Here is a 14,653-nt window from a genome sequence, read left to right on the forward strand (position 1 = left end):
ATGTATCATGTGTAGTATTTGCATTTGATAATTTATGTAATGTGTTTTGGTTAAGTTATGTAATTGGTGTAAACGTAACTTGGGTCATTTGTGTAATTAGCGTAGACGTAACTTAGGTAATTTGTGTAATTGGTGTAGGCGTAACTTGGGTAATTTATGTATTTTATGTAAACGTAACTTTGAATAATTTGTGTAATTGTTGTGGACATAACTTAGGTAATTTAAGTAATTGCTGTAGACGTAAGTTTAGGTAATTTGTTTTTTTAAATTAGTATTGTTATAAAAAAAAAAGAGGAGAATTGGGACGGATTCAAGAGGGAAGTTAAAAAAAGTGGGGAACTCAAAAGGGATATGTTCAAGAGGGAACGAAAAAAAAGTAGAGAATTAGGGAACTCTTTATTTTACGTGTAAAAAATATTTTAAAAATTCATTTTCATATAAAAAACACATTTTTACATAATATTTTTAGAGATTTTTACATATAAATACATGTAGAATCTGTTTACCATTTTTTAGTTAAAAAAACGCAAAATTTCTTTTTTACAAAATTCGTTTCTTTAATTGGAATGTCTTCTACAAGTATTTATAAAACTATAAGCAAAAAGTCTAAAAATGTATATGCTATAACTAATTTTTACATGTGAAATCAAGCTTTATATTATTTTTTAACATTTAAAATGAAGAGTGCCCTTGTGTCCCACTTTTTTAAGTTCCATCTTAAACCTGCCCACACACACACACACATATATATATATAAGGGAGATTTCAATTAAGAACCCCTTTGAGTTTTAAGAACTCGAAAGAACTCAGTGTAGTGATTTTTTCTCGAATTTTTTTTACACATGCGTAATACATGTAAGTTACATACACGTAAAAAATTACATAATTTTTTACGCACCGAGTCGACTTTTTACACATGTGTAACGGACGTAAAAGTTAGTGTAACCACTTACATATTTATTCTCTCTCCTACTTTGACTTGTTTGTCAGATTTAATCTCAATCACATATTCCAATCCATTTAATTAAATGTGTGGCCTAGAATTGAGTTCTTAAGTTCTTAAAACTCAACATGGTTCTCAAAATATCCCTCCCCTATATATATATATATATATATATAGGGGATGAATCTTGCGAGAAGTAATAATACAACGAGAAGCGCGAGAAGTTAATCTCAACCATTGATTACAAAGATCAATGGTTTATGATACACCATGGCAATTTAGTAAATATCAATAACTTTTAACCAGATTTTAATTGCTTGCAAGGGCTAAAAAGTCATTAGTGTATAGCTATCAAAAAGGAACGACTTGAGTAATCCCTAGATTCGCTTTATAACTCCTCCACACAACTCAGGATGTAAATCCTCTTCCGATGTCCAACTAATACACACAAACCACCAAACGAAAGTTGATTGATTCCTATTCCATGAGTATAAGAAGCAATCGATCGTCAATTCATTCAACGAAATTGGTTTTGAGCCTGAATTGGTGGTTTCTCGTATGCTTGAGGGATCGAACCCTAAACAAGGAGTTGAAGGTATGCTGGGCGATTTTAGGTTTTGTTTTTTCTTTTTTGTTTTTTTTTTTGAGTAGATGTAAGTTATTATGTTAATAATGGAAGCTCGTTTAAGTATTTCTGATGTGGCTATTCATAGTTCAATACACCACACATTTTTTTTGTGTATCTGTGTAGGTTGTGTAGGGTGAATCTGCAGATTATGTAGGTGGTAACTTATGTATAGATTTTATAATGTGTAGGCTGTGTAAGGTTTATCTGTAAATTGTGAAAGCTGTGTAGGTATTAATTTGAGTTTGAATTATGTTATATATAGGTTGTTTATGAGTCAACTTGCATATGTGTAGATAATGGTTGTGTAGGGATATGTTGGTTTCATATGTAATTGTCTTGTTAGTGCAACGACATGTATTTATATATATATGAAGGAATTTTGAATAATATGATTATCTGTGTAGATGGTATTATGATCTGTGTAGCTAGTATAATGAACAAGTGTAGAATTTGTAGCTGGTATTATGATCTGTGTAGCTGGTGTACACTAATTGTCTTGTTACTGTATACAACCATTAAAAAATAGACAGAATTACAAATTTTGTCCTTTAAAAAAAGCCAAATTACGGTTCGTGTCCTTTTTTTAGTTTCCTTGCAGGCGGTGTACTTTAAACTTTTTTTTTACACGTTATGTCCTTTACGCTAACTGGGTTAGAAAAACTCAGTTAAATGCCCTCACGTGAGGCGCATGTGAGGGAATTTTTATCTTTTCGTCTACCCTGCAACTTCTTCTTCCTCTTTCTTCTTCATTTTTGCAGAGATCTGTCAATCACATTTCTAGATATTTCCCCCCTCACTTGATTGGACTTAATTAACAAACCAAATTCATAAAATTATAATACTAAGCACAAATCAATCTATCCTTCTATACAATCTCTCTTGAATCTTTTTCCATCAAACCTACCAAATTGCAGGTTGTTGAGTTTGGTCGGAATTCATGTTCAGACCACCTCGGGAATAAGCATTTAAAGCTGCTAACATACCCAAATTACCCTCACTCATTCCCAGTCCCAAATGTTGAGATGGCTGCTGCTGAGGGTGTTGGTTCATTATCATAGACCCGAGTTGCAGCGGATTACTCCTCGAATTCTGCTGAAATTCCAAATTTGCCCCTGGAAAATTAATTCTCGGGAGAAAATGTAGTGGCGCTTGTATCGTGTTTCCGCCGCCGGCTGCCGGAAACGGCCACATCGGCTGAGACTCCGTTGTCGTGTGGTGGTTACTGCTGCTGCTGCTGGTGGAAACTGGTAGCATCCATAACGTGTTGCCACCTCCGGCTCCGGCGGTGGCGGCGGCAGGAGCGACCGCCCACATGGCGGCTGTCGGCATCATATTGTGCCGGAGAATATTATTGCCGGAGGAAGGACCGGCTTCTTGCTGGGTTTTTAACTGTTTGTTTGACGGTGAGGATGACGATGCTCCGACGGTTGTTTCGGTTTGATTACTTTCGTCTTTGAATAAATCTTCTCGGTACCGTTTTCTCATGTAATCGGTTGAATCACCGCCGCTAGTGGAAATTGCGTCGGCGATCTGGTCGGCGGTGAGAATATTATTATTAGGGTTTTGATGTGGGTGTTGGCCGTGGTGCTGCTGGTGATGATGAAACCCCAACATTTGTGAAAACCCTTATTCAAACGGGTGGTGTGCAAGCGCCAGCGCGCCGTGAAACTGATGAGCCGCCGACTTCGACGCCGGAGCCGACAGCGAGGAGCCGCTGCTACGCAACAAAATCACTTAAAGGTTTAAACAGAGAGAGAGAGAGTAGGGGGGGGAGAAAGAGAGAGAGATCTCTGCAAAAATGAAGAAGAAAGAGGAAGAAGAAGTTGCAGGGTAGACGAAAAGACAAAAATACCCTCACATGCGCCTCACGTGAGGGCATTTAACTGAGTTTTTCTAACCCAGTTAGCGTAAAGGACATAACGTGTAGAAAAAAAAAGTTTAAAGTACACAGCGTGCAAGGAAACTAAAAAAAGGACACGAACCGTAATTTGGCTTTTTTTAAAGGACAAATTTTGTAATTCTGTCTAAAAAATATTGATAGTTCATACATGGTACATTTTGAATACTATGATGATCTGTGTAGTTGGTATTATAAACAAGTGTAGAATATGTAGATATATCCCGCGTCTTTCTTACAATGACGAGTCTCAACCTAGAGATGACCAAATTAATGAATTGGGTAACATGTCAAAATTAACCTAATATAAGTGCATGTTAATTTGAGTTTGGTAATTTGTTGTTTTGTAGGGGCGACTGTGGTTGTTTTTTATGCAAGTTGTTTAAATACTTAATGAATTAATTATGAATAACGTTGTCTGTGTAGGGGTGTGTGCAATTTTTTTTATGTGTATGATTAATGGGCAGTTGTGTAAGTAATGTTTATTGCGTAGTGGGAACGTGGTTTTCGTGTATGCAGGTTGTTTAAATATTTAATGAGTTAAATATGAATAATAGGGCTGTTGTGTTAGTAATTTGTTTTCTGTGTACGGTTAATGAGCCAGTTGTGTAAGCAATGTGTTTTTTGTGTTGGGTTAACAGGCCTATTGTGTCAGTAAGTTGTTTTCTGTGTAGGGTTAACAGGCCTGTTGTGTAAGTAATTTGTTTTCTGTGTAGGGTTAACATGCATGCTGTGTAATTAATTTGTTTTCTGTGTAGGATTAACGTGCCTGTTGTGTAAGTAATTTGTTTTCTGTGTAGGGTTAACATGCATGTTGTGTAAGTAATTTGTTTATGTTTTGGGTTAATGTGCCTCTCATGTAAGTAATTTGTTATTATGTAAGGTGACTGTCGTTGCTGCGTATGGCACTTGAAAATATTCCAAACAAAAGAGGGGAGGGTTATGCTTAAAATTAATATTATACGCAGTCTATGGTTCATGTGTGGAGACAACAAAGCGGAATCTGCAATTGCTGAATTTAAAGATTGAATTTGCCACTAAGATTTTGCTTTTAGACATAAAAACGAAAATACATGTTACGCTATGTTATGTGTAGGTTGTGTAGGGTTCATATGCAAATTGCAAATTGTTTTTCTAGAAATTGGTACTCTGTTTTTCTACAAATTGTTTATGGTTAATTTGAATTCAAGTTATGTTATGTTATATGCAGACTGTGTAGGGTTTATATGTAAAATGGTAGTTGTTTTTTTCTAAAACCTGGTACTCGACTTTCTGTAAATTGCGTGAGGTTCATCTAAAATGATGAAAAAAACGTTGAACTACTGAAGGATTGACATGTTGAGAGTAATTTTTGTTTAACCAAGAATGACATTCACCACATTTGATTATGGCTATATACAATTTCAGTGAAGTTTCTATGAATCGTTTATGAATTTGGTTTTTTTTTGGAAGGATTGACATGTTGAGAGTATTTTTGTTTAATCTAATGGGCTAGCATCTGCTTGTAGTATATTTTTATTCCCCATATGCTTGATTTATGTAACTCGTGTAGGATTATGGCATAACCTTAACTAATTCTGTGAATCAACTAAATAACAAAATTGATGTTATAACAATATAGAATTTGGCATAAACGAATTCAGTATGACTTAGTTTGGTTGATTTTGTGCTTTGAATAATCAAAAATTTGAAATTGTAATACGAATATATAACTCAACAAATAAGATGAACGGAAGACGGATATGGGACAATTCAAAAATATTGAATTTGATATTTATATGAATTTGATAATGTCAACATAATCTCAAATAAAATATTGGTGAAAATACTTTGTTTGACGAAAAACAAAATCATGAATTAAGGATGATAATAAAATAATCAAATAAATAATAATGATTAGTAACTTCCAAAAATAACTATTAGTTACCATAACAACAAAACTAGTTAATTTACTAATATACCCATATGATTAAATAATGTGAAAATAAAAAAGAAAATATGTGATTGGTTAAAATCTCTTCTCGCACTTCTCGCGCTAAAAATACTTCTGAAATGAACCTAACTCTCTCTCTCTCTCTCTCTCTCTATATATATATATATATATATATATATATATATAGGGAAAGTCTAGAATAAAAACCCATTCCAGTTGTGAAAACCCCGGAAACTCAATTGTGTGGTCTAGAGCTAGCCACATCTCCATCTTTTATTATTTAATTCCAGAAAATGAGAAGGGCATTTTAGTATTTTTACCTGTCATCTCTTTCTTCTCTTTCTTAACCTAATCATTTTCTCTTTCTCTTTCTATAATCATATTTAGATCTAGATCTACTTTCTCTCTTCCTCCCTCTTCACCACCACCATTCTCGAACCATCAACACCAGCCACCACCGGCCACCATCAATACCAACACCTGTCATAGGAGCATGAAGTTTTCCGGCAAAGATTACCCAGCGGCGGTTCTGATCATCTGAGATGACGTCATCATACTAGATTGTCTGGAACCCATACGGTACCAACTGCCGGTGTGAAGATATGGTTTTTTAAGATCTCTGTCCGTTCTTCCTTCCTCGTTGTCATCCCTGAAACTTATTCTTGATTTTTAAGGTTTGATGTTTCTAGATTGTTGGTGTTAGTCTGGGTTGATATGGGAATAAGGATTATCGTACATAAATACGAGGTGTGTTTATGTTTAGAGAGATTGTATAAGTAGTGAGAGCAACGGTCACGGTGAGCACAGGTGGACGGTTAATTAGTGACAGTGGACTATGGAATTCATGATGATGATGATGATGTGGACTCTAAGTCAAGGATGGTCATACTCTCATGAAGTACATGACTATTATTAAGTTTTCCGTCAAAGATTAGCCAGCGGCGGTTCTGCTTATTTTTATGATCTTTTCTGATCTTATTTTGAAGTTTTCTGGTGACGATTAGCCAGCGGCGGTTCTGCTTATTTTTTGAAGTTTTCCGGCGACGATAACCCACTCCATATAAGAGCTTTTCTGATCTTATTTTGAATCTTATTATTTAATATAAGAGCTTTTCAGCTTATTTTTTACTTTTATTTTTACTGATATTTGTAGATGAAATCTGATACTAAGAACTTGAAGGAAAATGTTGAAGAAAATTTGATGTTTAGAACTTGAAGGAAAATTTGGTTAGGTGAAATATTTATTTCAAATCTTCAATTTCTATTCATAATTGGTTGGTTTAGTTTTGACTTTATATTCTAGTTATTGCTGCTTTTAGGGGTACATCTTTGATGAATTGGTTAACAATGTTTTATGAATTTTGGGTTTTTTTAACAACCCTTACCCACCTTGTAAATGTTTTATGGTGGTTATTTTTTTAATGCGTGAGTTTTTTTTATTTGGGTGTTTTTTCATATATATTCCACAAATTTAAGTGATTTTGTTAATTAAACATCTCGCGGCGTTTTTTTTTTTCATATATATTCTAATCTGAGTATATGAAACAAGTAACATATGTTTTTTGAACATAAAAAAAATATATGTTTTCAAACAAGGAACATATGTATTTAGTAAAACTAAAAAAGATATATGTGTAAAAAATAATTCTCATTACTGTAATCATATATATACACACTTGTTATTGGGCCACGTGTTTTGGGGTTTATTTAGGTCTTTATTTTTAATCGTTTTGCCATTTTATTTTTTGTAGTGACTTGTTTTATTTCGTTTTGATTTAGTAGAATTAGTTTGTAATGTTCATTATATTTTAATGTTTGACCTATTTCAATTATGATGCGTAGTTTTTTTTATATTTTTAACAAACAAACATAAACGAACACGAACACATCCATTTTGTAAATGAACAAACATGAACACAAATATTTGTCTTATGAAATATATGTATCGTTTTTGTTTTTAATCACATGCTTTATCATTCATTTATTAACATAAACGATTTTGATGTCACGTAATGAGTTGGAAGAGGTGGCGATCATTCCTGAGGTCTTCCACGAGGTCAAAACTTGGAATAAGCCAACTTTAAGCATGTTTCAGCACTTAATTAGTTTATTTATCAGCAATTAATCTTCATTTTTGAAATTGGATCTTTATAGAGAACTTCAAATCGATTCTCAATGACTCATGAACAGAATTGCAATTGTCAATTCACATCGGATTACACCTTATAAATCAAATCCAATAGCAAATTAGAACCCGTAGATAGGCCTAAATAGAATATATGTTTGTCCAATGTGTTAAAAGAACATAAATGACACATAAATAAATTAACATAATCAAAGAAACGTAAACAAAAACAATATGGTAATACTACGTATTACCATCCTTGACAATACGTACAATATCCGAATATCGTTCACATATCGACAAGTGTTCATTCATAACATTCATGCATTCTATTACATCAATCATTATAGCATACACTTACCATTTAAGGTAAGTGTATTAACGTTCACATTGAGTATGCTCACAACCCCGAAAACATAACAAGGAAGTGGGCTAGAAACTCATCTGAATCTTGTTTCGTTCGCCGTTAACGGTTATTCATTTCTTTAACTGAGCTCGGCTAACTGTACAATAATTACATGTATAAATACTTGTCCTAATCACATTATTCATGTTTTAGCTAAAAATGGCTAAGTCTGGTCTATTCTATTAAGGTGTCTCCAATCCATTAGAATACATTTGTATTCAAATGCATATTGTATTCAAATACTCCTTGTATTCGAATACACGCTATATTCGAATACACTTGGCAATCGATAAGAACATACTTGAGCAATTTTCTGTCTTCCTTTCCCTTATGTATTCGAGTAGGCTTGCATAAGAAATCATGTATTCGAATAGACGTGCACTTCGAATAGAAATTATATTAGCATGCACTTGTTACTTGTATTCGAATGAACCAACTTGCAATCAGAGGGTCATGGATTCGAATAGGCATAGTGTTTGCTTACAAATTGTATTCGAGTTCCCATGAATCCAAATAGATATGTGTTTTCATTCAGCTTTTATGCGAATACATTTGTATCCTAACGGGATTTTATTCGATTGTGACTTGTATTCGAATAGTCCATCCCATGCAAACACTATTGTATTCGAAACCTCTTATGTTCGAATACAATGTATGGAAAGGACTTGTATAATCCTTTTCCTCTGCATTCGAATACATGATGTATGCGAATGCATACTGTATTCGAATGCATCATGCATGCGAATGCATCCTTGTATTCGATTAGAGAGTTACACACAAGGGAAATGTATGTGAATGTCCTGTGTTATAATACAATGTATTCGAGTCTCCTATATGTATTCGAATAGAGAAAGTAAAGTTCAGTAAGTACTCTCTTGTGCTTCATGTATTCGAATGGTAACCCCCCTTCGAATACTTTCGTTGAACCACTGTTCAAACCTTATCGTCTTTATCGTTATATTTATTTCTAACATCCACACCCTTTTATAGTTCCATAACAACCCTTAACCATTTCCATATCCTCCTTTGCCTAAGATCTAGTCCGGATTTCCATAAAATTTGAACCTTTATTGGTCTCAAACCCGATTAGGCTAGATCTAGGGTTTCTAAGTGAACCGAATTTACTAACGAGTCCAATAAGTCCATTTTAAACATCAAATTCACATTTTTATGGTTCATCTATTCCCGATCTACTGTAGGGCTAAGTTTTAGGGCAAACCGTTCACAAAAACGTAACCTTTAAGTGTAAAGGACATACCTTTTCACGCTACCAAGCTACGGTTAGCTTCGTTGTGCAACTTCATAGTTTTATCTTGCTTGTATAGTCAAGGTTTATCAAGATTCAAGCTTGATTTGGTCTTGGATCACCACCTTGGTCGCGGCTGGTATCAAGAGTGTTTGTGTGTGTGTTTTGAGTGTGTAGGGAACTTGGAATGTAAGAAATGAGGGTTTTGGGTTTTAGGGAGGTTTAAGGAGTATTTATACTCTCTTAAGCCCATGGACCTAAGGCCTATAACCATCCCTCATTCAATCTTTCCTTAACCAAGTCCATATTCTTGTATTATATTTAATCTTAATTAAATATTACACACATTTAAACACACATAATCTCTTTATTTATTAATACAAATAGTAGAATGTTACAAGTCTTCCCTCCTTAAAGAGGTTTCGTCCCTGAAACCTAACTATTACTTAAACAAATCAGGGTAGAACTTGCGCATCTCTTCTTCAACTTCTCATGTGGCATCTGATCCTTTGCGATGCTTACATATTACCTTTACCAACGGGATAACTTTATGGCGAAGTTGGTTTTCCTTACGGTCAACTATCTCTGTAGGTTGCTCATTGTAGTTCAGTTGTTTGTCAACTTCAATATCTACCAATGGCACATGAGACGTGTCGTCAGCCAGACATTTTCTCAGATGAGAAACATGGAAGGTTGGATGAATTCCTTCTAACTCTTTGGTTAACTTTAGCTTATAAGCAACTTCACCCACACGATCCATAATCTTAAAACGGTCCAATGTATCTCGGACTTAACTTTCCCCTCTTTCTAAAACGAATAATCCCTTTCCAAGGCGAGACCTTAAGCATCACATTGTCACCAACGTTAAACTCAATTGGTCGTCGCTACTTATCAGCATACGACTTCTGACGGTCTTGTGTAGCTTTGATCCTTGCCTTGATCTGATCAAATTTTGAAGAAGTTTCTTGCACAACCTCTAGATTTCCCATCTCCTTCTGACCAATCTCTCCCCAACATACAGGAGTTCTACAACGTCTTTCATACATCAACTCGAACGGTGGCATACCAATACTTGAATGGTAGCTATTGTTTTAAGAGAACTCTGCCCAAAGCAAATGGTCTTCCGAACTTCCTCCAAAGTCTAAAACACAAACACGTAGCATATCCTCAAGGGTTTGAATAGTCCTTTCAGACTGCCCATCTGTTTGAGGATGATACGCCGTACTGATATTCAATGTTGTCCCCATGGCTTCATGGAACTTCTTCCAGAATATTGAATTGAAACGAGTATCCCTATACGACACTATTGATAATGACACCCCATAGTTAGCCACAACTTCCTTTATGAATATGTTTGCTAATGTTTCTGACCAGACGGCTTCTGGTATTGGCAGAAAGTGAGCCCTTTTCGTCAAACGGTCCACAATCACCCATATGGTATCATGTTGTTTAGCTGTACGAGGTAGCTTAGTTATGAAATCCATGGTGATGTGTTCCCATTTCCATTTTGGTATCTCTAATGGCTGCATTTTCCCATAAGGCTTCTGGTGTTCAGACTTGACTTGCAACAAGTTAAGCATTTACTGAAGTAGTCTACCACATCATTCTTCATTCCCAACCACCAATAGTCTCTCTTCGAATCCTGATACATCTTGGTGGATCCCAGATGGATTGAATATCTTGACTTGTGAGCTTCATCTATGATTCGACCTCTAAGGTTCCCATGGCGTGGAATACACATACGGTCAAACCTAATCTTAACACCATGAGTGTTGTCTATCAGCTCATCTTATTGTCTAAAGATTCTCTCTTTCTTTATTAATACTTCCCTTGTAAGCTCTTCAGACTGCGCCTTGATGATTTCTTCAAACATATATGAGTTAATGATTAACTTATACGACTACGACTTCACTGTTGCAATGACTTCTTCATTCTTACGGCTTAGCACACCGACGACCACTTTAGCTTTACCAGGATAATACTTTAAATCGCAGTCATAGTCAATATTCAGTTCTAACCATCTTCTCTGCCTCATGTTCAATTCTTTCTACTCGAAAAAGCACTTTAAACTTTTATGATATGTGTAAATAGTACACTCAGTACCATACATATAACGTCTCCATATCTTGAGGGCATACACTACTGCCGCTAGCTTCAAATTAGGCGTTGGTTGGTACTTTCGTGAGCCTTCAACTGTCTGGATGCATAAGCTATAACCTTTCCTCGTTGCATTAACGGGCAACCTAACCCACGATGCGAAGCATCAGTACAAACCACCAAATCCTCGTCACCATCAGGTAGAGCAAGGATTGGAGCTTGTGTGAGCCTTTTCTTTAGTTCTTCAAAAGTTTCTTCTTGAAACTTACCCCAACTGTATACTACAGACTTTCGGGTCATACCTGTCAGCGGTGCGGCTATCTTGGAGAAGCCTTCAATGAATCTCCTAGAGTAGCCAGCTAACCCCAAGAAGCTTCGTATATTAGTCGGGTTCTGCGGAGTCTTTCAATTCGTCCACGGTAATCCCTTTGGGATTGATCACGTGACCTAGAAATTGCACTTCTCGCAACCAGAATGCGCACTTTGAGAACTTAGCAAACAATCTTTCCTCCTTCAACTTATCTAATATTTCTCTTAGATGTTTAGCATGATCAGACTCGCTCTTAGAATAAATTAATATATTGTCAATGAAAACGATAGCTGACTTATCTAACATCGGCCGACATACCCTATTCGTCATGTCAATAAATGTCTCGGGAGCATTCGTTAGATCGAATGACATTACAAGGAACTTGTAGTGTCCATACCGCGTCCGAAACGATGCCTTAGGGATGTTTGCCTCTTTCACTTATAGCTGATGATAGCCTGATCTGAGATCTATTTGTGAGAACCAACTCGAACCTTGTAGTTGGTCAAACAAATCATCAATCTGTTGCAACGGATATCTATTATTTACCGTAAGCTTGTTCAACTCACGATAGTCTATACACATTCTCATACTTCCATCCTTTTTCTTAACAAACAACATCGGTGCGCCCCACGGGGAAACACTCAGTCTTATAAAACCTTTATCGAGGAGTTCTTGTAGCCGGGACATCAATTCATTCATTTCGAACGGTGCTAGATGGTAAGGTGCTTTTGCGACGGGCTGTGCTCATGGTATTAAATCTATCTAAATTCTATCTCTCGCTCCGGTGGAAACCCCGGAAAATCCTCAGGGAAAACTTCTGGGTAGTCGCACACTATAGGAACAACTTTTACTTCATTCATCTCGATCGTAGCTTTGACAATATACGCCAGGTAGGCACTGCACCCTCGCCTTAACAAACCTTCGGCTTTAATCATCGAAATGACATTAAGCCCAGAACCTTCCTTATCATCATAAACCGTCACCGTACCACCATTCAAGAACTTTAACCTTTTCAATCTAGTCTTACACTATCTGAGCCTCAAACTCAGATAGCCAATCCACTCCCAAAACCACATCGAATCTTCTTAAGGTCATAACATACAGGTAATAGGGAACTCATGTCCCTCTGACTCTATCTTGCAATCCTTAACGATTCTCATTATTCTAAGTGTAGCTTCACTAGCGGTTTCTACGGTAAAGGTTTCAGGCACTCGACAACATTTCATTTTAGTTAATTTTGCTAAATCGTGTAGCTACGAAACTTCTATTTGCACCTGAATCAAACAACACAAAAGCAGCAATACCATTTACTAGGAACATACATGTGATTACATCTGGGACCTGCTTGGCTTGCTCCTGAGTCAGCATGTACGCTCAGGTCTTAGGCCTGGACGTTTGAAAATCTTTCTTCTTCTTTCCCCGAGCTTCATCACTCGTATAAACCCTCGCTAAGTGACCTGTCTGACCGCACTTATAAAACGTGGGCTTTGCATTGCAATACTGAGAAAAATGCCTCATCTTACCACATTTGTAACTAGCATTTGACCCTAGTCTGCATTCCCCGCCATGAGTCTTCCCACACTTATGGGACACCTCAGAACCAGTGCCCCACTTGCACTCCCCAGCATGTATCTTACCGCAAGTCCTACATGACCTCTTCTCCCACACTTTCTATTGCTTATCTCTATGGTTCCATCTTTGAGTACCGGGTCGTTTGGCAAGAACAACCTACTTCTTCTCCTTTGTTTCATCCACCACCACTACAACATCATCCGCAGCCAAGTCATCATAAACCATCTCAGCAAGTTCCACAGCTGAGTCAAACGTAGCAGGTTTATTTGCACTGACTAACATGCGGACGTTCGGCGGCAGTCTTATTATGTAGCACTTGATCCTCTTAGCCTCAGTGTTAACCATATCAGGCACCAACCTAGACATTCGGTTGAATTTGGTAGTGTACTCTCGGTGTGTCATCTTGCCCGCCTTTAAGTTTAGAAACTTCATTTTAGCTCTTTCTACCTCCGCATCAGGGCAAAAGCGTTTCGTGACCATCTCCGTCAATTCATCCCACTTCAGGGCCTTAATCTCTTCTCGACTCTTCCTCTGCTCCACCAACTACGACCAATACATAGCTTCGTCCCTGAATGATTGGGTAGCATAACCCACAGCTTGGTCAGGACAACACTTGCTAATTAGGATAACCTTGTCCATCGCGGTTTTCCATTGGAGAGTAGCGATTGCGTCTCCTAAACTAGTTAGCTTCGGCGGGTCGCAACCTTTGAACGACTTGTAGTTACACCCACCTCGGCCTCTTCTCCTGTCATCAACCTTTACAGACCTGACCGCACTAGAGTCACATTTCTCTCTCCCGTCATCTTTCTTACCATTTTCCCCTGATCTCGAGAAGTTCTTGCATGGCTTCCAGCAGACTTTTCAGGGTTCAAGTTCTTTACGGCACCAGCTACTGCTTGAGCAATGGCTGCCTGAACATCACGGTCAAGTTGATACCCTTCATTATTGCTTGAGTTTCGTCCAACTGCATTTCCTTTTTCCATGGTGTTAGTGGCTATTTCTACAAAAAGGTTCTCGGACAATGTGTGGCCTGCCACGATGTCCTGTATGACCTCCTTGCCCAACGGTCTTTCTTGCTCCAGCCATTGGTATTCTATAAGGAAACACAAACCTCATCACTCAAGAAACTATTTAGTACAAGGATAGTAAGGCTAACAGGTAATAACAGTGGCCAGCTGTGATTAGCTGATCACGTTACTTTCCGTGTCCTATACACTTCCCTTTGTGAATTCCTTTGTGCTATGTTTTACTTTCAAACAGTTAATCAATCAAACAATCAATTAATCTTGTCCCTAAAATACACCTATCCTTTCTTTAGCAATTAAGCTAACATCGTTACATAAATTAATCATGTACTTTACCTTTACTTAGCTTGCTTAAGCGACACATGGCTTTTTTGAACTGGCATCTTCTTTCTTTTCTTACTTAAATCTCATTCTCTGTTCGAGTCTAAGCTTGCAGGATGCTTAATTCTCTCGAACTTATGCTCTGATACC

General features: G+C 36.8%; 1 pseudogene; it reads right to left on the reverse strand.

Annotated features, from left to right (window-relative positions):
* Positions 1 to 2,471: 2,471 nt before the first annotated feature.
* On the reverse strand, positions 2,472 to 14,140 carry LOC143631270 (uncharacterized; annotated as a pseudogene).
* Between the last annotated feature and the right edge of the window lie 513 nt (positions 14,141 to 14,653).

Source organism: Bidens hawaiensis, unplaced genomic scaffold, assembly GCF_021521415.1.
Source record: "Bidens hawaiensis isolate Kalapana, Puna unplaced genomic scaffold, B.hawaiensis_p1.1 tig00006055_1, whole genome shotgun sequence".
In the NCBI taxonomy this organism is placed as follows: Eukaryota; Viridiplantae; Streptophyta; class Magnoliopsida; order Asterales; family Asteraceae; genus Bidens; species Bidens hawaiensis.